Source organism: Pan paniscus, chromosome 18, assembly GCF_029289425.2.
Source record: "Pan paniscus chromosome 18, NHGRI_mPanPan1-v2.0_pri, whole genome shotgun sequence".
Classification (NCBI taxonomy): Eukaryota; Metazoa; Chordata; class Mammalia; order Primates; family Hominidae; genus Pan; species Pan paniscus.
This window is the reverse complement of record NC_073267.2, coordinates 4,654,468-4,676,550: the sequence shown is the minus strand read 5'-3', so window position 1 is coordinate 4,676,550 and position 22,083 is coordinate 4,654,468.

Sequence of the window (22,083 nt, the reverse complement as noted above, 5' to 3'; positions counted from 1 at the left end):
TTTTTTTTTGAGACGGAGTCTCGCTCTGTCACCCAGGCTGGAGTGCAGTGACGGGATCTCGGCTCACTGCAAGCTCCGCCTCCCGCCAGGTTCACGCCATTCTCCTGCCTCGGCCTCAGCTGGGAATACAGGTGCCCGCCACCGTGCCTGGCTAATTTTTTTTTATTTTTTTTGGAGAGTTGGGTTTCACTGTGTTAGCCAGGATGGTCTCGATCTCCTGACCTCATGATCCGTCCGCCTTGGCCTCCCAAAGTGCTGGGATTGCAGGCGTGAGCCACCGCGCCTGGCCTGATCAGTTTTTGTTTTCGGCATTTGCCCTGCTGCCCTGCCCCACCCTCACACACAACAGGACTCAGGTCTCCAGCGCTGCACACAGGCGCTTGCAGCCACTAGATGTCTACTAGGTCGAGCTGCATGAAAATGCCACGATTTGGCTGTTTTTTGTTTTTTTTCCCCAAGACACAGTGTCGCCCTGTCACCTAGGCTGGAGTACAGTGGCACGATCTCGGCTCACTGCAACCTCCACCTCCCAGGTTCAAGTGATTCTCCTGCCTCAGCCTCCCAATAGCTGGGATTAGACACATGCCACCATACCCGGCTAATTTTTGTATTTTCAGTAGAGATGGGGTTTCAGTATGTTGCCTAGGCTGGTCTTGAACTCTTGAGGTGATCCACCTGCCTCAGCCTCCCAAAGTGCTGGGATTACAGGCACGAGCCACCGCACCTGGCCTTTTTTTTTTTTTTTTTTTTTGAGAGAGTCTAGCTCCACCCAGGCTGGAGTGCAATGGCATGATCTCGGCTCACTGCAACCTCCGGGTTTAAGCGATTCTTCTGCCTCAGCCGCCAAGTAGCTGGGATTATAGTGTGTGCCACCACGTCCTGCTAATTTTTGTATTTTTAGTAGAGACCGTGTTTCACCATGTTAGCCAGGCTGGTCTCAATCTGACTTCGTGATCTGCCCGCCTCAGCCTCCCAAAGTGCTGGGATTACAGGCGTGAGCCACCGCACCTGGCCGATTTGGCTGTTTTTATTTTATTTTTTAATTATTATTATACTTTAAGTTTTAGGGTACATGTGCACAATGTGCAGGCTAGTTACATATGTATACATGTGAATTTGGCTGTTTTTAACCTCCATAATGCTAAGTGTCTTTGGACAAGGAGACAGAGTATTCACTGCTCAGGTGTCCTGACCAGGGGCCTTGGCCTCAGGCCTCCTTCCCAGTGCTGGAGGTCCTGTGCGCTGCCGCACTTCACATCCCTCACCACTTCCAGACACTGCCTCCATTCTGGCTGAACACAAATTGTTTTTGAAATGTTAAATCAGATGTCAATTTCCTGATTCACATTGAGAAATAGAACCGCCAGGCTAACCAGATATCATCTCTCTCTTGCAGCAGGAAAATCTACCCTGGAGGTCAACTTGACATGACAAAGTTGCTCTGTAAGCAACTCCCAGGGCACATGCTCAGACTCAGGGGCCTGTGCAGGGATGGGCCAGCCTGAAGCAGACGAGCTGCAGCCCCGCAGGGTCCCTTCTTCAGCAAGGAGGATAGGGTGACAGCTGGGTCGTCTCTGCAGGACCGAATGTGCCCTGCTGCAGATCATGAGAACTGATTGGTGAGCATGCCAGATAATCTCAGGGTTGTGGGGTGATCCTGGGCACAGCTTGGTCCCTACAGAGAGCAGTTTGCTGCAACCTACTGGGGATACCTGTGGTGTTTGACTTGGGTGATTTTCCACCCCTGAAATAACTCATGCTGGCCCTCCTTCCCTCCCTGTCTCTCCTCCTTTCTTCCTGTGTTCTGTCTTTATTCCTTTCCTTTGGGGGCTCTTTTTTTTTTCTAATTGTAATTTACTTACAATAAAATGGATATTATATATTTTTAATTTTTAGTTGTTTTTATTATTTTATTTTATTTTTGAGACAGAGTCTCCCTCTGTAGCCCAGGCTGGAGTGCAGTGGACTTGGCTCACTGAAACCTCTGTCTCCCGGGTTCAAGTGATTCTTCTGCCTCAGTCTCCCGAGTAGCTGGGATTGCAGGCACCCACCACCACGCCCAGCTAATTTTTGTATTTTTAGTAGAGACTGAGTTTCACCATGTTGGCCAGGCTGGCCTTGAACTCCTGACCTCAGGTGATCTGCCGGCCTCGGCCTCCCAAAGTGCTGGGATTACAGGTGCGAGCCACTGTGCCCGGCCTTATTTTATTTTATTTTTTGAGATGACGTCTCACTCTGTTGCCCAGGTTGGAGTGCAGTGGCGTGATCTCAGCCCACTGCAACTTCTGCCTCCCAGATTCAAGTGCCACCATGTCATGCTTATTTTTGTATTTTTAGCAGAGAAGGGGTTTCTCCATGTTGGCCAGGGTGGTCTTGAACACCTGACCTCAGATGATCCACCTGCCTTGGCCTCCCACAATGTTGGGATTACAAGTCTGAGCCACCTCGCCCAGCCGAGATTTGTATTTTTGTAGAGACATGGGGTTTCGCCATTTTGCCCAAGCTGGTCTTGAACTCCTGGGCTTAAGCGATCCTTCTGCCTCGGCCTCCCAATGTGCTGGGATTAAGGCATGAGCCATCGCACCTGGCCTAAAAGGGTGAATTTTATGGTATGTGAAATATATCTTAAGAAAGCTGTTATTTTATTTTAGTATTTATTTATTTAAAGAGATGGGGGTCTCACTATGTTGGCCAGGTTAGTCTTGAACTCCTGGCCTCAAGCAGTCCTTCTGCCTCAGCCTCTCAAAGTGCTAGGATTACAGGCATGAGCCACTGTGCCTGGCCAAAAGCTGTTTTTTTTTTAGAAAATATTGAACAACGTTGTCATCCCTGAAATTGCCTTCACAGTGTGTCCCAGTCAGTTCCCACGCCCCAAAGCCTGCCATTGTTCTGTTTTTTTTTTTTTTCCAACATTGATTCATTGTACCTGTTCCCAAACTTCGTATAGTTGGAAATATACATTAGGTACTCATTTATTCTGTCACCCAGGCTGGAGTATAGTGGCGTGTTCTCGGCTCACTGCAACCTCTGCCTCCCGGGTTCAAGCAACTCTTGTGCCTCAGCCTCCCTAGTAGCTGGGACTACAGGTGTGTGCCACCATGCCCAGCTAATTTTGTATTTTTTAGTAGAGATGGGGTTTCACCACGTTGGCCAAGGTCGTCTCTAACTCCTGACCTCAGGCAATCTGCCCATCTTGGCCTCCCAAAGTGCTGGGATTACAGGTGTGAGCCACTGTGCCCCGCCAAGCATTATGTCTTTGAGATTTGTCTGTGTCATTGTGACGTACCTTTTGCCTTTCCCACCACCCGAATATGTGACTTTACCACAGTTTATCCATTTTCTTATAGACAGACACCAGGGGCCACTTCCACTTTTTGACTATTACAAATAATTTTGCACAAGGCTTTTCATGGACATTTGAAATGGAATTGCTGAAAAAAAAAAACCGAATTGCTGGGTCATAAGATTTTACTTTCTAGTTTAGTAAATAAACCAGGTTGGGCACAGTGGTTCACATGCCTCCTTTGGGAGGTTGAGGCAGGAGGATTACTTGAGCCCAGGAGTTCAAGACCAGCCTGGGCAACATAGTGGGATGCCATCTCTACAAAACACAAAAAGAAAGGCCGGGCGCGGTGGCTCATGCCTGTAATCCCAGCACTTTGGGAGGCCGAGACAGACTGATCACCTGAGGTCAGGAGTTCGAGACCAGCCTGGCCAACGTGGTGAAACCCCATCTCTACTAAAAATACAAAAATTAGCTGGGTGTGGTGGTGCATGCCTGTAGTTCCAGCTACTTGGAAGGCTGAGGCAGGAGAATAGCTTGAACCCAGGAGGTGGAGGTTGCTGTGAGCCAAGATCATGCCACTGCACTGCAGCCTGGGCAACAGAGCGAGACTCGGTCTCAAAAAAAAAAAAAAAAAAAAAAAAAGGAAAAGACAAGAAAAAGAAAAATTTAGCTGGGCCTGGTGGTGCATGCCTGTAGTCCCAGCTGCTTGGGAAGTTTAGGCAGGAGGATGGCTTGAGGCCAGGAGGTTGAGGCTGCAGTGAGCAGTGATTGTACCATCTCACTCCAGCCTGGGCAACAGAAAGAGACCCTGTCTCAAAAAAAAAAAAAAAAAAAAAAAAAAAAAAAAAAAAAAAAAAGGAAACCATTAGACAGTTTTCCAAAGCAGTTTTTTTTTGTTTTGTTTTTGAGACGGAGTCTCGCTCTGTCGCCAGACTGGAGTGCAGTGGCACCATCTTGGCTCACTGCAGTCTCCGCCTCCCGGGTTCAAGCAATTCTCCTACCTCAGCCTCCCAAGTAGGTGGGACTACAGGCGCACACTGCCATGCCTGGCTAATTTTTGGTTGCCAGGATGGTCTTATCTCCTGACCTCATGATCCGCCCGCCTCGGCCTCCCAGAGTGCTGGGACTACAGGCGTGAGCCACCGTGCTTGGCCCAAAGCAGTTTTGTTATTTTACACTCCCATCAACAACATACGACGGTTCTAGTTACTCCATATTTTTGCCAACATTTGGTGTTGTCAGTCTGCTTAATTGTAGCCATTCTGGTGACTGTACTCAAAATTTAAAATTTTGATGAATTTGTTTATTAATTTTTTATGGAATGCTTTTTGTGTTTTGCCTTAGAAATATTTGCCCATCTCAAAGTCATGAAGTTATTTTCCTATGTTTTAGATGCTTTATGAATTTAATTTTTTATTTAGGTCTTGGATCTATTTCAATTTAATTTTTGGGTGTGATGTAAGGAGTTGAGGGGCCGGGCGCGGTGGCTCACGCCTGTAATCCCAGCACTTTGGGAGGCCAAGGCGGGCAGATCACGAGGTCAGGAGATCGAGACCATCCTGGCCAACACAGTGAAACCCTGTCTCTACTAAAAAAAAAAAATACAAAAAATTAGCCAGGCGTGGTGGCGGGCGCCTGTAGTCCCAGCTACTAGGGAGGCTTAGGCAGGAGAATGGCGTGAACCTGGGAGGTGGAGCTTGCAGTGAGCCGAGATGGCACCACTGCACTCCAGCCTGGGCGACAGAGCGAGAGTCTGTCTTAAAAAAAAAAAAAAAAGGAGTTGAGGTTCATTTGTTTTCCTTACAAATAGACAATTTGTTTTTCCTTACAAATAGACAATTATTCTAGCCCATTTGTTGAAAGGTTTTTCTTTCTCCATTGAATTACCTTGGTACATTTGTTGAGAATCAGTTGGCCATATTTATGTAGGTCTATTTTTGGACTCTGTTTTCTGCTCCATTGATTCTATTTTGTGTATCCTAATGCCACTACCAAATGGTCTTAGCTACTGCTGTTTATAGTAGGTCTTAAAATCAGCCAGTGTAAGTCCTCTGAATTTTTTCCTTATTAGGATTATTTTGGCTATTCTAGGTCCTTCTCATTTCCACTTACATTTTAGAATCTGCTTGCCAATTTCTAAAAAAAGCTTTCTGGTTTTTTAAATTTTTTTTTTTTTTGAGAGAGGGTCTTTTTCTGTCACCCAGGCTGGAGTGCAGTGGCATGATCATAGTCACTGTAGCTTCACCCTCCTGGGCTCAAGCAGTCCTCCCACCTCAGTCTCCTGAGTAGCTGGGACTACAGGCACATTCCACCATGACTGGCTAACACTTCTATTTTTTTGTAGAGATGAGGTTTTGTCATGTTGCCTAGGCTGGTCTCAAACTCCTGAGCTCAAGTGATCCTTCTGCTTTGGCCATGCCAGTCTGCATTCTGGAATTTTAGTTGGGATTACATTGAGTCTATAGATTAATTTGAGACAATTGACATTTTAACAATATTGAATTTTCCAATCCATGAACATGGTACATTTCTTCATTTATTTAGATTTTCTTTAATTTCTTTCAGTAATGTGTTACAGCTTTCAGTGGAAAAGATTTGCATATCTTTTGTTAAATTTATTCCCAAATAGCATTTTTTATTTTAATGAAGGAACCTGGAAGCCCCAGAAAGGTGAAGGTGAAATGGTTGATGGGCAATTATGGGGCTGATGTTTGGGGTTGGAGCTCGATTCAGCACCCAAAATGATCACCGTCAAGAAGCAGCTGGTCACGTGGGGTGATTCTCACTTTGTCCTCTCCATCTGGTTATTGCAATCAAGCCAATTTGCTGTCTGGGGGACATGACAGCTAGTAAGGCTGTGTTCCATTGCAGTGAACACCTTGGTCCTCCCTTCTCGACCCTGGGTGTCCCACACAGATCAGCCACAGGCTGGCTGTGCTTACGGTCCCCTCCTGAGAGAAGCTGCAGTGTCTCCAGCTTCTGATGCACACTGTGAGGCTTCCCCCTGAGCAACAGTGGCCAGTGGCCTTGATGAGGCCCAGGCTTGGACAGCCCTGCCCTACGGGACTAGAAAATGTAGTACCAACCACGGACTTGGTAGGACAGGAGAAGCCAAGAAATGGATGAGAAGAGGCAGAGAAGGAAGCTGAGTGGCTTTAATGGCAGAGCACTGGGGAGGGGGCCCATGAATGGCAGTTGCCTGAGGGTCTACCAGACAGGCTGCCGTCGGAGCAGCCTTGGGTTTCCAGTGGACTTCCGCTTCCGGTGCCTGGGGGGCCTCGCTCTCCTGGGACTCTTGGTTTCCCCAGAAGGCTTAGGTGTTTTGACTTTCCCAAGGCTCCTTTGAGGGCTGGCGGCGTGGCTAAGCTTCCTCTCTTCCTTATTCCACAAGCCTCCCCACCGTAATGCCTACCCACTGTGAGAACTGACTCGGAATCGCTGCCGCTGGTATCCAGGGGTGCCACCCTCACACAACTGTGACTGCCCTTGGAGCTCTTGTGCTCCCTCAGTTGGAAGCCTTTTGTTTTCTCTAGGTTACTAGGCTACGTCAATGTGTGGGTGCATACACAAAAATAATTGGGACACCATACTTTGTCTTTGCAGTTTTGTCTCACATAGGCAGAGGTCTTACTGATAATTTGGAGGGGCCAATCAGAGGCATCCTGGATAGCGGGGAGTCTGAAAGGCAGGCCAGGCCCGGCATGGCAGCTCACACCCGTCATCCCAGCACTTCAGGAGGCTGAGGTGGGAGGGTCTTTGAGCCCAGGAGTTTGAGACGAGCCTGGGCAACATAGGGAGACCCCATCTCTATAAAAATTTTAAGAATTAGCTGGGGCTGGGTGTGGTGGCTCATGCCAGTAATCCCAGCTGAGGGACTTTGGGAGGCTGAGGCAAATGGATAATCTGAGCTAAGGAGTTCGAGACCAGCCTGGCCAACAAAGTGAAACCCCATCTCTACTAAAAATACAAAAATTAGCCAAGTGTGGTGGCGCGTGCCTGTAACCCCAGCTACTCAGCAGGCTGAGGCAGGAGAATCACTTGAACCCGGGAGGCGGAGGTTGCAGTAAGCAGAGATTGCACCACTGCCCTCCAGCCTGGGTGACAGGAGCGAAACTCCACCCACACCCCCACCAAAAAAAAATTAGCTGGATGTGATGGTGCACACCAGTGGTCCCAGCTACTTAGGAGGCTGAGGCAGGAGAATATCTCCTTGAGCCCAGTAGGTTGAGACTGCAGTGAGCCACATTCATGCTACTGCACTTCAGCCTGGGTGACAGAGTGAGACCCTGATTCAGAAAAAAAAAAAAGAGAGAAAGGCTGCAAGGAAGACCTGGGAAAGCTGGGGTTCGCAGGAGAGGTGCTTGGGGAGCTTTCAATACTGCCTTGAAGTAGGAGAATATTTGCTCCCAATGCCATATTGGGAGGGGAGGAGCTTTCAAGGAGCTCTACAGCCACGGGACAGGTTTCCTGGGACTCTGATTTCTGTATCCCTGGAATAAACAAGCAGATGCTACAGAGACGCCTGCATTGGGCAGGGTCATGAGCTCTTCAAGATCCATTTGACACTGTTTCTAACACTTTACCATGAGTCAATTCACGATCTCTCAAGAAAAGCTCTTCAGGGGAGGAACCCCCCCAGAATTAATTTTTTGTTTTTGGAGGCAGAGTCTGTCTCTGTCACCCAGACGGAAGTGAATGCAGTGGTGGAGTCATGGTTCACTGCAGCCTCGACACCCTAGGCTCGAGAGATCCTCCCTCTTCAGCCTCCCTGAGTAGCTGGGACTGCAGGCCTGTGGTCTGGTTAATTATTATTTATTTATTTTTGAGACAGAGTCTCTCTGTTCCCCAGGCTGGAGTGCAGTTGCTAGATCTCGGCTCACTGCAACCTCTGCCTCCTGGGTTCAAGCAATTCTCCTGCCTCAGCCTCCCGAGTAGCTGGGATTACAAGTGCCTGCCACCATGCCTGACTAATTTTTGTGTTTTTAGTAGAGGCAGGGTTTCACCATGTTGGACAGGCTGGTCTCGAACTCCTGAGCTCAAGTGATTCTCCCACCTCAGCCTCCCAAAGTGTTGGGATTACAGGTGTGAGTCACCATGCCTGGTCTAGTTAAGTTTTAAAAAATTTGTATAGAGACAGAGTCTTGCTATGTTGCCCAGGCTGATTTTGAACTCCTGGCCTCGATACTCATACTTTGGCCTGCCAAAGTTCTGGGATTATAGGTGTCAGCCACCATGCTGCTGAAAGACATTTTGTGTTTGTTTGTTTGTTTTTTAGACGGAGTCTCATTCTGTCACCCAGGCTTGAGTGCAGTGGCGTGATCTCGGCTCACCGTAACCTCTGCCTCCCAGGTTCAAGAGATACTCCTTTCTCAGTCTCCTGAGCAACTGGGACCACAGGCACATGCCACCACGTCTGGCTAATTTTTTTTGAGATGGAGTCTTGCTCTGTCACCCAGGCTGGAGTGCAGTGGCGTGATCTCAGCTCACTGCAAGCTCTGCCTCCCGGGTTCATGCCATTCTCCTGCCTCAGCCTCCCAAGTAGCTGGGACTACAGGCGCCCGCCACCACGCCCGGCTAATTTTTTGTATTTTTAGTAGAGATGGAGTTTCACCGTGTTAGCCAGGATGGTCTGGATCTCCTGACCTCGTGATCTGCCCGCCTTGGCCTCCCAAAGTGCTAGGATTACAGGTGTGAGCCACCGCGCCTGGCCCACGCCTGGCTGATTTTTGTGTGTGTATATATATATATATATATATATATATATATATATATATATATATATATATATTTAGAGATGGGGCCTCACTATGTTGCCCAAACTCGTCTTGAACTCCTGGGCTCAAGCAATTCTCCTGCCTTGGCCTCCTGAAGTGCTGGAATTACAAGCATGAGCCACCGCACCCGGCCAATTTCACTTTTAAGGGGTCCCATGCTACTATATGAGAGGCAGCCAACATACCTGGCCTACCTGGCCTTCCTCTTCACCTTTGAAAATGGCTTTCCACACTAGCCTGTAGACTACAGACTGTTTCTCCAGGTGAACCTATTAATTGCAGAAGACAGATTCCAGAAATCTCAACAACAACAAAAAAATTAAAAGTGAAATTGGTTGTCTGACACCTTGGAGCAGAGACTCTGTCATTTACCTCTTTTTAGTTGGACTGGAGAGTACAGGCCCTGCCTACAGCAGAAGCTCATCAATGTTTTTTGATGATCCAGTAAGCATCTTTTAAAAATGACAGGATTCTGAGACAGGCTATAAGATGAATGAACTTGAGGACACTGTGGTAAGTGAAATAAGCGAGGCACAAAAGGACAATATTGTATAATTCCACTTACAGGAGGGACCTAGAATAGTCCAACTCATGGAGACAGAAAATGGAATGTTTGTCAGGGAATGGGGAGGAGGGGTGAGGAGTTAGTGTTTAATGGGGACAAAGGTTCAGTTTGAGATGATGAAAAAATTTGAAGATAGATGGTGGTGATGGTTGCACAACAATGTGAATATACTTTTTCTTGTTTTTTTTTTTGAGATGGAGTCTCTCTCTGTCACCCAGGCTGGAGTGCAGTGGTGCGATCTCGGCTCACTGCAACCTCTGCCTCCCAGGTTCAAGTGATTCTCCTGCCTCAGCCTCCGGAGTAGCTGGGATTACAGGTGAGTGCCACCACACCTGGCTAATTTTTGTATTTTAGTAGAGATGGGGTTTCACCATGTTGGCCAGGCTGGTCTCTAACTCCTGGCCTCAAGAGATCCACCAGCTTCGGCCTACCAAAGTGCTGGATTACAGGCGTGAACCACCACACGTGGCCAACATGTGAATATACTTAATGTCACTGAATTGCACATTTTAAAAATGGTTACAATGGTAAATTTTAGGTTACATATATTTTATCAAAATCGTGTGTTTGTAATCTAATTGGTGACCTAAATTTTTGCAATTATGATATAATCAATGACTTTTCAAAGGTGATACTGTCCACCAATGTTTGTGGGGTGCAAAAACGTTGCTGAGTTTGTTCATTTATTCAACCAGCATGCCTTGGCTGCCTGCTCTGTCGGAGTCTCCTGAGCTAAACTTGAAGATATAAAGTCAATGATCCCACCACTTGGGAGGCCGTGGAGGAACACTTGAGGTCAGGAGTTTGAGACCAGCCTGGGCAACATAGCAAGATCCTGTCTGTAAAAAAAAAAAAAAAAATAGAATCACTCACATGCCTACTCTTTCAGAACTAGGTTCTGAGGGTGAGGATCAAGAGCCAGCCCATGAACCTCTGACTCGGTGCGTGAAGCTTCTGGCAGAACATCTGGCCTGGCATCCGAGGCGGCACTTATCTGAAGCCTCTTATATGAGGAGGATCTCAAAAGAAGCAGGGAGAGAGCCTTGGGAGAGGAACCTGGTGCCAGCCCTGGATACAGAGATGGAGTCGTGACGGTGTCGGGCCAGCCTGAGAAATAGCAGGAGACCTGACATGGCATAGGGTGGGGCTCTAGGTGCTTGATGAAAGTGAGATGGAAGGAGTGCATCGTGGTGACTGCGGAGTCCTCAAAGCCACTGCGACCCTCACCTTTACCTCCTGTCAGCTGGTGAGCTTGGTAAGGTTGAAGAAAAAAATCTCTTGGGGCCGAGCACGGTGGCTTATGCCTGTAATCCCAACACTTTGGGAGGCCGAGGCAGGTGGATTGCTTGGGGCCAGGAGTTTGAGTCCAGCCTGGGCAACATAGCAAGACCCCATCTCTACAAAACAAAATAAAAAAAAAAATAGCCAGGCATGGTGGCATATGCCTGTGGTCCCAGGTACTTGGGAAGCTGAGACAGGAGGATCTCTTGAGTCTGGTAGTATAAGGCTGCAGTGAGCCGTGATCACACCACTGCACACCAGCCTGGGCAACAGAGCAAGACACTGTCCACCCACCAAAAAAGTGAACAAACGAAACTCTGTAAATCTGTTTTTCTCATCAATAAAACAGATAATACTTCTCACATTGATAGGATTAAATCAGAAAATCTGTGTAAAGTGTCTAGCTGAGATACATCTTTTTTTTTTTTGAGACGGAGTCTCGCTCTGTTGCCCAGGCTGGAGTGCGGTGGTGCAATCTTGGCTCACTGTAACCTCTGCCTCCTAGGTTCAAGCGATTGTCATGCCTCGGCCTCCCGAGTAATAGCTGAGCTATGTCTATATTTACATCTCTACCTACAGATGATATCTTGTCTATATCTGTATCTACACACACACAAGACAGGGCAGGGTGCGAGAACTCTGAAGGTCTGGAAACAAGCCTTGATTATTTCTAGGTTTCGCTTCTCTGTTTTGCAGCCAGGGCATTTGGCTCTGGGAAGTGGTGAGAGCATCCTGGGTGTGTCTGGCGCGCTGGGTGTCTCTAGCCCAGCATCTTTGTCAGCGTGTAGCTGGGGGTGTGGAACCAAGGGCAGAGGGGATGGGTGGGGCTTGGAGGTGGCAGCAAGCATGAGTGTTGACGTCATGGAAGCCTAAGGCTGGTTCTTTCATGGGTTACCATATTGGGGCCCAGGTGAGAAGTCTAATCCTTTGGGTGTCACAATTTGACTTGTTGCCACAGAAACCACACCATCTCAACATGATCCATCCACCTGCTTCCTGGAAAAGCAGTTTGGAAGGCAATTGGATCATTTTATTATTATTTCTTTTAAATAAATATATTTTTAAAAAACAGAGATGGGGTTTTGCCATGTTGTCCAGGCTGGTCTCGAACTCCTGGGCTCAAGCAATCTGCCTGCCTCAGCCTCCCAAGGTGCTGGGATTACAGGCGTGAGCTGCCGCGCCTGGCCAATTGGATCATTTTCATCAATGAAAGATGGTGCATTCTCGCACCTGCTTGGGTATCATGTATGAACGACGTAAATGTGATAGAGCGCAAAGAAATGATTTGCTCAGGAACGGACCGTTGAGGGAGGAAAATGGAGACAACTCACGAACCTCTATTAGCCATTTTTGGATGGAAAAAAATTGCATCTTCATTTTTATGAATTCCAAATAGGGACATTTTTATGTCCTTCCATTATGAGTATGGCAACAGACCACAGTATTATTCATGGGGCCATAGCTTCATTGAAGTGGATAGCGCAGATACTTAATCAAAGAGGATTGACGCAGAAAATCGGTGAAAAGATCTAGGCTATTTTCTCTACTTTGGCTTCTGCAAGATATGGGGACACAAATCGCATTTGTTCCATTGCTTTATGAGCCAGGTTGACTTAACTACTGAGGGAAGACGCCTGGCGTGCTGCCCACGAGGCGGCAGGAGCAAACGCTTCAGGTTATCATTGGTGGAAATTTCCACAGATGCGTCTTCAGGCTGAGAGGTCAATTTATTGGGCTCATGTGGAAGGCTGGAAAGGCTTGATTAACTAGTCAGTCTCATTCACTTTTTCTTTTTTTTTTTGCCTGTGGTGGAGTCTCACTCTGCCGCCCAGGCTGGAGTGCAGTGGTGAGATCTCAGCTCACTGCAACCTCCACCTCCCAGATTCAAGCGATTCTCCCACCTCAGCCTCCCAAGTAGCTGGGACTACAGGTGTGCGCCACCACTCCTGACTAATTTTTGTATTTTTTAGTAGAGATGGGGTTTTGCCATGTTGGCCAGGCTGATCTCCAATTCCTGACCTCAGGTGATCCGCCCACCTCAGCCTCCCAAAGTGCTGGGATTACAGGCGTGAGCCCTGTGCCTGGCCTGTTATATTCATTTACTTTAAAGGAAAGTATTTGCCAAAGGACCTTTTCTCGTGAGGAATGTTGTGACTGATCACCTTCTTTGTATTAATGTTAATACTGTCATTTTCCTCACCTATGAGATGTCTGAGTATTCTCAAATTATTCAGCCTTCCCATGATTTTAACATCTTTCATCCAATCTTCAAATTTTACTTTCACTTCCACAATCTTGTCCAGCTCAGTAGGTAAAAGCCGCATGCCTGGGCATGTTCCCTAGCTGTGCTCTCAGCATAAATTAGATAGCGTGTCAGTTTGGAGTGCACACAGAGGCAAGTAACAGAAAGCCCTGTTTTAGAGGCTGATGATAATAAAGAATTCCTTTTTCCTGGGTAGGAAAAAGTTCACGGTAGGCACTTTGGTGCTGGTATCTGTATTGGTTCATTCTCACATTGCTATAAAGAAATGCCTGAGGCTGGGTAATTTATAAAGAAAAGAGATTGAATTTGTTCACAGTTCCATAGACTGTACAGGAAGCGTGGTGCTGGCATCTGCTCAGCTTCCAGGGAGGCCTTAGGAAACCTCCAATCATGGTGGAAGGTGAAGCGAAGCAGGCTTGTCCTACATGGTTGAAGCAGAAGCAAGAGAAAGAGAGAGGGGAGGTGCTGTCTCTCTTGTTCCTGCTCCACCGATCACTGTCACTATCGTAACAACAGCACCAAAGCGAGATGGTGTTAAACTATGAGAAACCGCCCCATGATCTAATCACCTCCCACCAGACCCTACCTCCAGCACTGGGGATTACATTTCAACATGAGATTTGGGTGGGGACACAGATCCAAACCATATCAGTATTAATGACTATTGATGCCATCAAGAACCCAGGCTCTTCTCATTTTTCTGTTCCTCTGTCCTTAGCATAGACCTCATTCTCAAGCCTCTTGTCTCATGGTTGCAAGATGGCTGCTGCACCTCCACACCTCACACTGATGTTCCAGGCAGAAAGAAGAGGAAGGGTGAAGGAATGAAGGGCTTTCCCTTAGCAAGTCCTTACCATCTTATTCAGGAGCGGGAAATCCTCCCCAGAGTTTACCTCCCCAGAGAGGTAAACCAGGCTTTGCCTGAGGTACCTAGGTGGCAACTTTCAGAGCTGGGATTCAATCTCAGGTCCAGTGTCCTGTCTTCTGGACCCCACTGGCTGGGTGTGATCAACGGGCAATCAACTCATTGAGAGAGACGGACACACAGAAGCAAAAGGGACAGGTGGACTTCATGTGCTTCAGTTTTGCACAAGCCTACCTTTTTATTTATTTATTTATTTTGAGACAGGGTCTTACTCTGTTGCTCAGGCTGGAGTGCAGTGGTGCAATCATGGCTCGCTGCAGCCTCTAACTCCCCAGGCTCTGGTGATCCTCCCACCTCGGCCTCCCTAGCACCTGGGACTACAGGCACACGCCATCACGCTCAGCTAATTTTTGTATTTTTTGTAGAGATGGGGTTTCATCATGTTTCCCAGGCTGGTCTTGAACTCCTGGCCTCAAGCAATCCACCTCCCTCAGCCTCCCAAAGTGCTGGGATTACAGGCGTGAGCCACCACACCTGGCCTGATACAGCCTTTTGTGGTGTTTCTGTCATTGCCCTGGCGGGGATGGCAGGTGTATCTGGGACCACAGGGTGAAGAGCCAACACTTGGTCTTGGACTCAGCCTTGCACACAGACGTGGTCTGCATTGCCTTTTTCTACCAACTGATCTCACACGTTTTGTGTGTGTGTTTTCCAGCCTTGCTTCCTGACTAGCATTTGCTGCCAGAAGGGGAATTTTCTAGATCGAAAAGTCAGACTTTATCTCAGTTGTTATCTTCCTCTCCTTGAACACAGGTAGCACAGAGGAATGGATGTTTCTTGACAACCCAGTCTAGTCATATGGCAAAATAAACGAAAAAACAGCACCCATGGCCAAGTGAGTTTTCTGCTTGTCTTGATAGAATTAATTATGCTTGGAAGCCAGGCATGGTGGTGCATGCCTGTAGGCCTGGGCAAGATGGCAAGACCCCATCTCTACAAAAATAAAGAATAAAAAACATTAGCTGGGTGCAGCAGTGCATTTCTGTGGTCCCTGCTACTGGGGAGGCTGAGGTGGTAGGATCTGTTGAGTCCAGGAGCTTGAGGCGGCAGTGAGCCACAATGATTGCATCACTGCATTCCAGCCTGGGGGACAAAGCCGGAACCTATCTCTTAAATTTTTTTTTCTCGAGGTTCTGGAGGCTGGGAAGTCCAAGATTAAGTGCTGGCAGATTCAGTGTCTGGTGAGGGCTGCTTCCTGGTTCATAGAGGTGACTTCTTGCTGAGATCTCAGATGGTGGGCGGGGCTTGGCAGCTCTGGAGCCTCTTATAAGGGCACTAATCCTGTTCATAAGGGCGTCAACCTCATGACCTGATCACCTCCCAAAAATCCCACCTCCTAACACTATCACCTCTGAGGTTATAGATTTTGTTGGAGACAGAAACATTCAGACCATAGTGGTACTCAACAAAATATTTATTAATATGTATTAATTCTGGGAGTCAAGCAAACCTAACGAATTGATCACTGGGATTTTGACACCACAATCAGATAAACAATTTAAAAATATGTTGCATATTCTGCAGTTATTCTATGACTCAAAATTACGTATTAAAATAAGCTACTGTCAACTTTGGGAGGCCAAGGCGGGCAGATCACCTGAGGTCAGGAGTTCGAGACCAGCTTGGCCAACATAGTGAAACCCCATCTCTACTAAAAATACAAAATTAGCCGGGTGTGGTGGCGGGTGCCTGTAATCGTAGCTACTTGGGAGGCTGAGGCAGGAGAATCACTTGAAACTGGGAGACGGAGGTTGCAGTGAGCCAAGATCGCGCCATTGCACTCCAGCCTGGGCAACAAGAGTGAAACTCCGTCTCAAAAAAATAAAGAATAAAATGGAATAGATAAACCACTGTCAAAGTAGTGTTGAAAATTTGGGGATGAAGGCTGAATTTAAATCTGCTTTCATCAAGGAAACTTCATATGGTAATAATTTCTTTTCCACTTTCACTAGTGATCTGAAATGTGGACAGCATTTGCTGCCGACAGAAGCAAACCGGCTGCCTGCCGGGTGCCCATCAACTTTTGATTGACACAAAGGAAGGGGCTACCTGTGGGAGAAATGACACAAATGCATGACGTGGTGTGGCAGGCAGGGCACTGCTGGATGTGACTTGGGAGGAGGGCGTTTAGGCAGTCACAGCTACTTGCTGTCCTGTGGGCAGTGGAAGCAACTGGGGAAGAATCCCCTTTCTGTTTGTCAACCAAGAGAGTCCGTATATTTTGCAAACTCCATGTGTTGTTAAACTAGGTGCTGTTTAATAACAAGTTTAATAATAATCTGTTTTTTTTGTTCCAACCTGCATCATCTTGAAGTGCCCTTTCTTTTTCTTTCTCTTTCTCTTTCTTTTTCTTTCTTTCTTCTTTCTTCTTTTTCTCTTCTTTCTCTTTTTCTTTCTTCTCTCTTTCTTTCTTCCTTCTTTCTTTCTCTTTTTCTTTCTTTTCTTTCTTCTCTCTCTCTTTGATGAGGTCTTTGTGTGTTGCCCAGGCTGATCTCAAACTCCTAGGCTCAAGTGATCCTTCCACCTCAGCCTACCAAAGTGCTGGGATTATCGGCGTGAGCCACCTCACCAAGCCAAAAAAGAGCAGAGACTTAAAACAGATATCTATACATGCATGTTCATAGCAGTAATCTTTACAGTAGCCAAAAGGTAGAAACAAACCAAATTTCCATCAACAAATGAGTGAATAAACAAAATGCGCTCTATCCATGCAATGGAATATTATTCAGTCTTAAATAGGAATGATATTATTGCGACCGGCCATTAGAAAGGGCAGGCAGAACTTCTGCTCCCTGCACAAAGCCGGTTAGTAAGGAAGAAAGAAGCCCCTAGAGCTGAATGACTCCAGGCCAGGCGCAGTGGCTCAAGCCTGTAATCCCGGCAATTTGGGAGGCTGAGGTGGGCAGATCACCTGAGGTCAGGAGTTCGAAACCAGCCCGGACAACATGGTGAAACCCCGTCTCTACTGAAAATACAAAAGTTAGGCTGGGTGCGGTGGCCCACGCCTGTAATCCCAGCACTTTAGGAGGCTGAGGTGGGAGGATCATGAGGTCAGGAGTTCGAGACCAGCCTGGCCAACATGGTTAAACCCCGTCTCTACTAAAAATACAAAAATTAGCCAGGCGTGGTGGCGGGTGCCTATAATCCCAGCTACTCAGGAGGCTGAGGCAGTATAATCGCTTAAACCTGGGAGGCAGAGGTTACAGTGAGCTGAGATTGCACCACTACACTCCAGCCTGGGCAGCAAGAGTGAAACTCCATCTCTAGCAACAATAACAAAAGAACTGAATGACTCCGCCTTGTCTCCAGGAACGAGGCGCTGGCCATTTGCCCATGTGACCTGACAAATGACGCCATTTAGCTGCCGTGTTCGAGCCAGGCTCATTAACCAAGGGCAGCTCCTAGAACTTCTGGTGGGGATGATATCCATTGAGCACCAGGCTGTGAGCAGGGCTCCTGGATGAAGCCAGCTTGTACTGCCCACCTTCCAGAACCTTTTGTCTGCAGGGTGCTGCTTTCTCATGACAGCCATAACTTCGGGATCACCTGAGCCTCAAAAATGCACCAGGAATTCACTTTGCAGCAGGGCACATTCCAGATCCCCATGTAGGGTGGCCACACCCAGATTCCAAAGGAGAACGTGGGCAGACCTGGCTCCTCCTTCAGACCTTCCCCCCTTCTCAGGTGTTTCTGCCTTGTGACTTTGAGCCATGGTGTGGCAGGAATGTGGTCTGCTTCTGCACTTGTGCGTGACATCATTTGTCCCTGTCAAGGGACAGGTTTCTTCATTTGAAGCAAATTTCTACAGCCGTCCTGGTTTCGCTTTGGCAGCAGATACGGCTGGGGAGTGTGCATGGCTGGCTTTGTGCATGCCTCTTCCTCAAGGACAGCCCTACGCTCACTCTCTGCCTCTCCATCTTCCAAAGGCTTCCAGCTGGCTGCTGAGCCACCTTGCACCATGACTACAACCTGCAGTTCTGCTTCATTTCCTGATGTCTTCTCTTGCACCTTGTGCCCGGTGGCTTCACTGGCCTGTTTGATCCTCCATAGCACAGCCCACACTCTTGGGCTTTGCCTGGGACATTTGTCCTTGTGTCTTCTGGCCACTAATCTGACTGTATTAGAGTCCTGTGGAGAAACAGAACTGATAGGATATGTGAACAGATAGAAGGATAGATAGCTAGATCTGTATCTGTCTATCCATCCACGCACCCATCCATCCATTCACCCACCCATCCAACCAACCGTCCATCCATCCATCCACCCACCCAACCACCAACCAACCATCCGCCCAACCACCAACCAACCATCCATCCATCCATCCATCCATCCATCCATCCATTCCTCCATCCATCCCTATCCTCTAGCTACCTACCTACCTAAAGGAATTGTCAGTTAGGTGCAGTGCTCATGCCTATAATCCCAGCAACTTGGGATGCTGAGATGGGAGAATCTCTTGAACTCAGAAGTTTGAGACCAGCCTGGACAACATAATGGGATCCCATCTCTACAAAAAATTTAAAAATTATCTGAGCATGGTGGCATGCACCTATAGTCCCAACTACTCTGCAGGCTGAGGCAGGAGGATTGCTTGAGCCTGGGAGGTCAAGGCTGCAGTGAGCTATGATCATACCGCTGCACTCTGGCCTAGGTGACAGAGTGAGACCCTGTCTCTAAATAAATAAATAGTTTCATGGGATTGGGGGGCTGGCAAGTCTGAAATCTGTAGAGCAGCCCAGCAGGCTGGAGACTCAGGGAAGAGTTGATGCTGCAGTCCTGGTGGTGTTTTTTTTTGTTTGTTTGTTTTGTTTTTTTTTTGTTTTGTTTTGTTTTGTTTTTGAGACGGAGTCTCACTCGGTCACTCAGGCTGGAGTCCAGTGGCGGGATCTTGGCTCACTGCAACCTTTGCCTCCCAGGCTCAAGCAATTGTCCTGCCTCAGGCTCACGAGTAGCTGGGCCTACAGGAGTATGCCACCACGCCCGGCTAATGTTTCTATTTTTAGTAGAGACGGGGTTTCAACATGTTGACTAGGCTGGTCTTGAACTCCTGACCTCAGGTGATCCGCGCACCTCAGCCTCCCAAAGTGCTGGGATTACAGGCATGAGCCACCACACCCAGCCAATGCTGCAGCCTTGAGCCTGGAGGCAGAATCTCTTATTTCTCTGGGAACCTCAGTCTTTTAAGGCCTTCAACTGATTGGATAAAGCCCCCCTACATTGTGAAGGGTGATTTCCTTTACTGAAAGTCTACTGATTTAAATATTAATTAATCACACCTAAAACAATACCTTCACAGCAGCATCTGGACTGGCGTTTGACCAAACAGCCAAATACCATAGCCTGGCCAAGCTGACACATAAAACCACACCCTACTTCAAGGCTTCCCTCCAGTGTGGCTGGTTGATAATCGCCGGCATTAGTTGAGTATTTACTACATACCAGGTATTGTGTGAAGTGCTTTTTTTGGCTTGTTTGATTTAATCCTCATAATAGCCCTATGATGTAGGTTCTATTTTGGTCTTCGGTTGACAGGGAAGAGAACTGAGGTTGAGAGAGGTTGAGTAACTATCCCAAGGTTGCACAGCAAGCTGAAGAGCCAAGGTCTGAAGCCAGGCAGTCCCACTGCAAAGCCTGCTGCTTTAGCTGCACACAGTCCTCTTCCAGAACCCGCAGGGCCTCCTTCCACTTCCCTAACCCCTGGCTCCCAGCTCTATCCTAACTTGCAGGTCTTGGAGGCACTTTCCTTTCATCCGCCTACATCTTAGCCTCCTTCCCTATTTGTTGGGAGCAGATAATGGGTTTGTTGCATATAAATGAAGCCCAGGATTGCGTGTGGCCAGGCACGTCTGACCTCTATCACTTTGGAAACCAGGGCACTCCTGAATGGCCACTGTCCCTGGCTGGGCACTGGTGAGGCCATACCTCCTGCAAGAGGCACTGTGACCCTCAGGCCCTTACAGCTCCAGCGGATACCAAACCAGGAGGAAGCCCAGCTCTGCTCTGACGGGTCACGCAAGGTTAGCCCCGAGCAGGGAGCCATGGCCTGGCCTCAGCAGCGGCAATTAACGCAATTTCCACCTTCTCGGGAGACTTAAGGAGCCCAGGAATGGGATGTTAGCACTGTCCTGGCAGTGCTGCCCTAGCTCTCTGGGTTTCGCTTGCTTTCCTCGACCTCCCCGAGCTTCACGAACCACGATTTCGGCCCTGCCTGGCCCTGTGTTCTACTCACTTGCTGCCCAGGGAACCAGCATGCTGGCCCTTGTCTCTGATTCTTGGACGGATGGGTTGCCCAGACCCGCCCAGGGCTGATTCTGCTTCCCGCTGCCTGCCCCAGGCCTGACCCTTCCTAGGGTTGTGGCAGAGGCAGCTACCACTGAGGACTGGGGATACTGTAGGCCTGAATCTGCCTCGTCCTTGAATTAGGTTGGACAGTATCCCCCCAAAAAGACATGTGCAATTCCTAAATCTAGTCCCTGTGAATATGACCTTATTTGGAAATGAGGTCTTTGTGGATATAATTAACCTAAGGATCTCGCGATGTGATTACCTGGGTGGGCCCTCAATCCAATGACAGGTGTCCTTTTAAGAGTGGCCAACATGGCAAAACTCCGTCTCTACCAAAAATACAAAAAATTAGCCAGACGTGGTGGTGCGTGCCTGTGGTCCCAGCTACTTGGGAGGCCGAGGTGAGGGATTGCTTGAGCCTGGGAGGCAGAGGTTACAGGGGGCTGAGATCGTGCCACTGCACTCCAGCCTAGGTAACAGAGCGAGACTCTGTCTCAAAAAAAAATAAAGAGTGGAACTGAACTGGAAGGAAGAGAAGTAATTGAATGCAGCTGAATTAGAAGGTGGCCTTCTAATTTAGGACACACCTGAGTTCAATGCCTCCTCTAGTATTTATTGGCTAAATTTGATTTCCTCAAAGCGTGGTGTGGATCAAAGGAAATAATAAGTGGAAAATGACTGTCACAGAGTAAGTGACCATAAATGGTGGTTATTATTCTAAGGGTCAAGCAGAGAGGAACACTGGATAGAAACCTGGGGTTCGAGCCCCAGATTCCTCTATCATAGGATGGCTGTGACTTTCCAGGAGGCATTTACACTGGCTCTGAGTCTCGGAGCCCGCATCTGTCTGTCCGAGGGGGCCGGTTTGTCCTGTCCTCTTACTTGCAGGACTACTGTGAGACTCACAGGACTTTGGGTACAACCCTTTTTTTTTTTTTTTTTTTTTTGAGACAGTCTCGCTTTGTCGCCCATGCTGGAGTGCAATGACGTAACCTCGGCTCACTCCAACCTCCGCCTCCTGAGTTCAAGCAATTCTCCTGCCTCAGCCTCCCAAGTAGCTGGGATTACAGGCGCGTGCCAGCACACTCAGCTAATTTTTTGTATTTTCATTAGAGAAGGGGTTTTGCCATGTTGGCCAGGCTGGTTTTGAACTCCTGACCTCAGGTGATCCACCCACCTTGGCCTCCCAAAGTGCTGGGATTACAGGCATGAGCCACCGTGTCTGGGCTCTTTTTTTTTTTTTTTTGAGACCGAGTCTCACTCTGTTGCCCAGGCTAGAGTGCAGTGGCACGATCTTGACTCACTGCAACCTCCGCCTCCCGGGTTCAAGCAATTCTCCTGCCCCAGCCTCCCAAGTAGCTGGGATTACAGGTGCCTGCCACCATGCCCAGCTAATTTTTGTATTTTTAGTAGAGACAGGGTTTCACCATGTTGGCCAGGCTGGTCTTGAACTCCTGATGTCAATGAACTCCTCGCCTCAGCCTCCCAAAGTGCTGGGATTACAGGCGTGAGCCACTGTGCCTGGCCCAAGAGTTTGGGTGCAACCCTCTTGCAAGCCATATTTCAAAAGCCCAGGGTGTTTGTATGATGATTTACACGTAATACAATGTCCCAGCATGTTGCACCCCGGTATCTGTGAATGCACGTTTGTGCAACTCAAGAGGTGGGAAAAGGTGGTTTCAGGCTTTGGATTTTACCAGGATT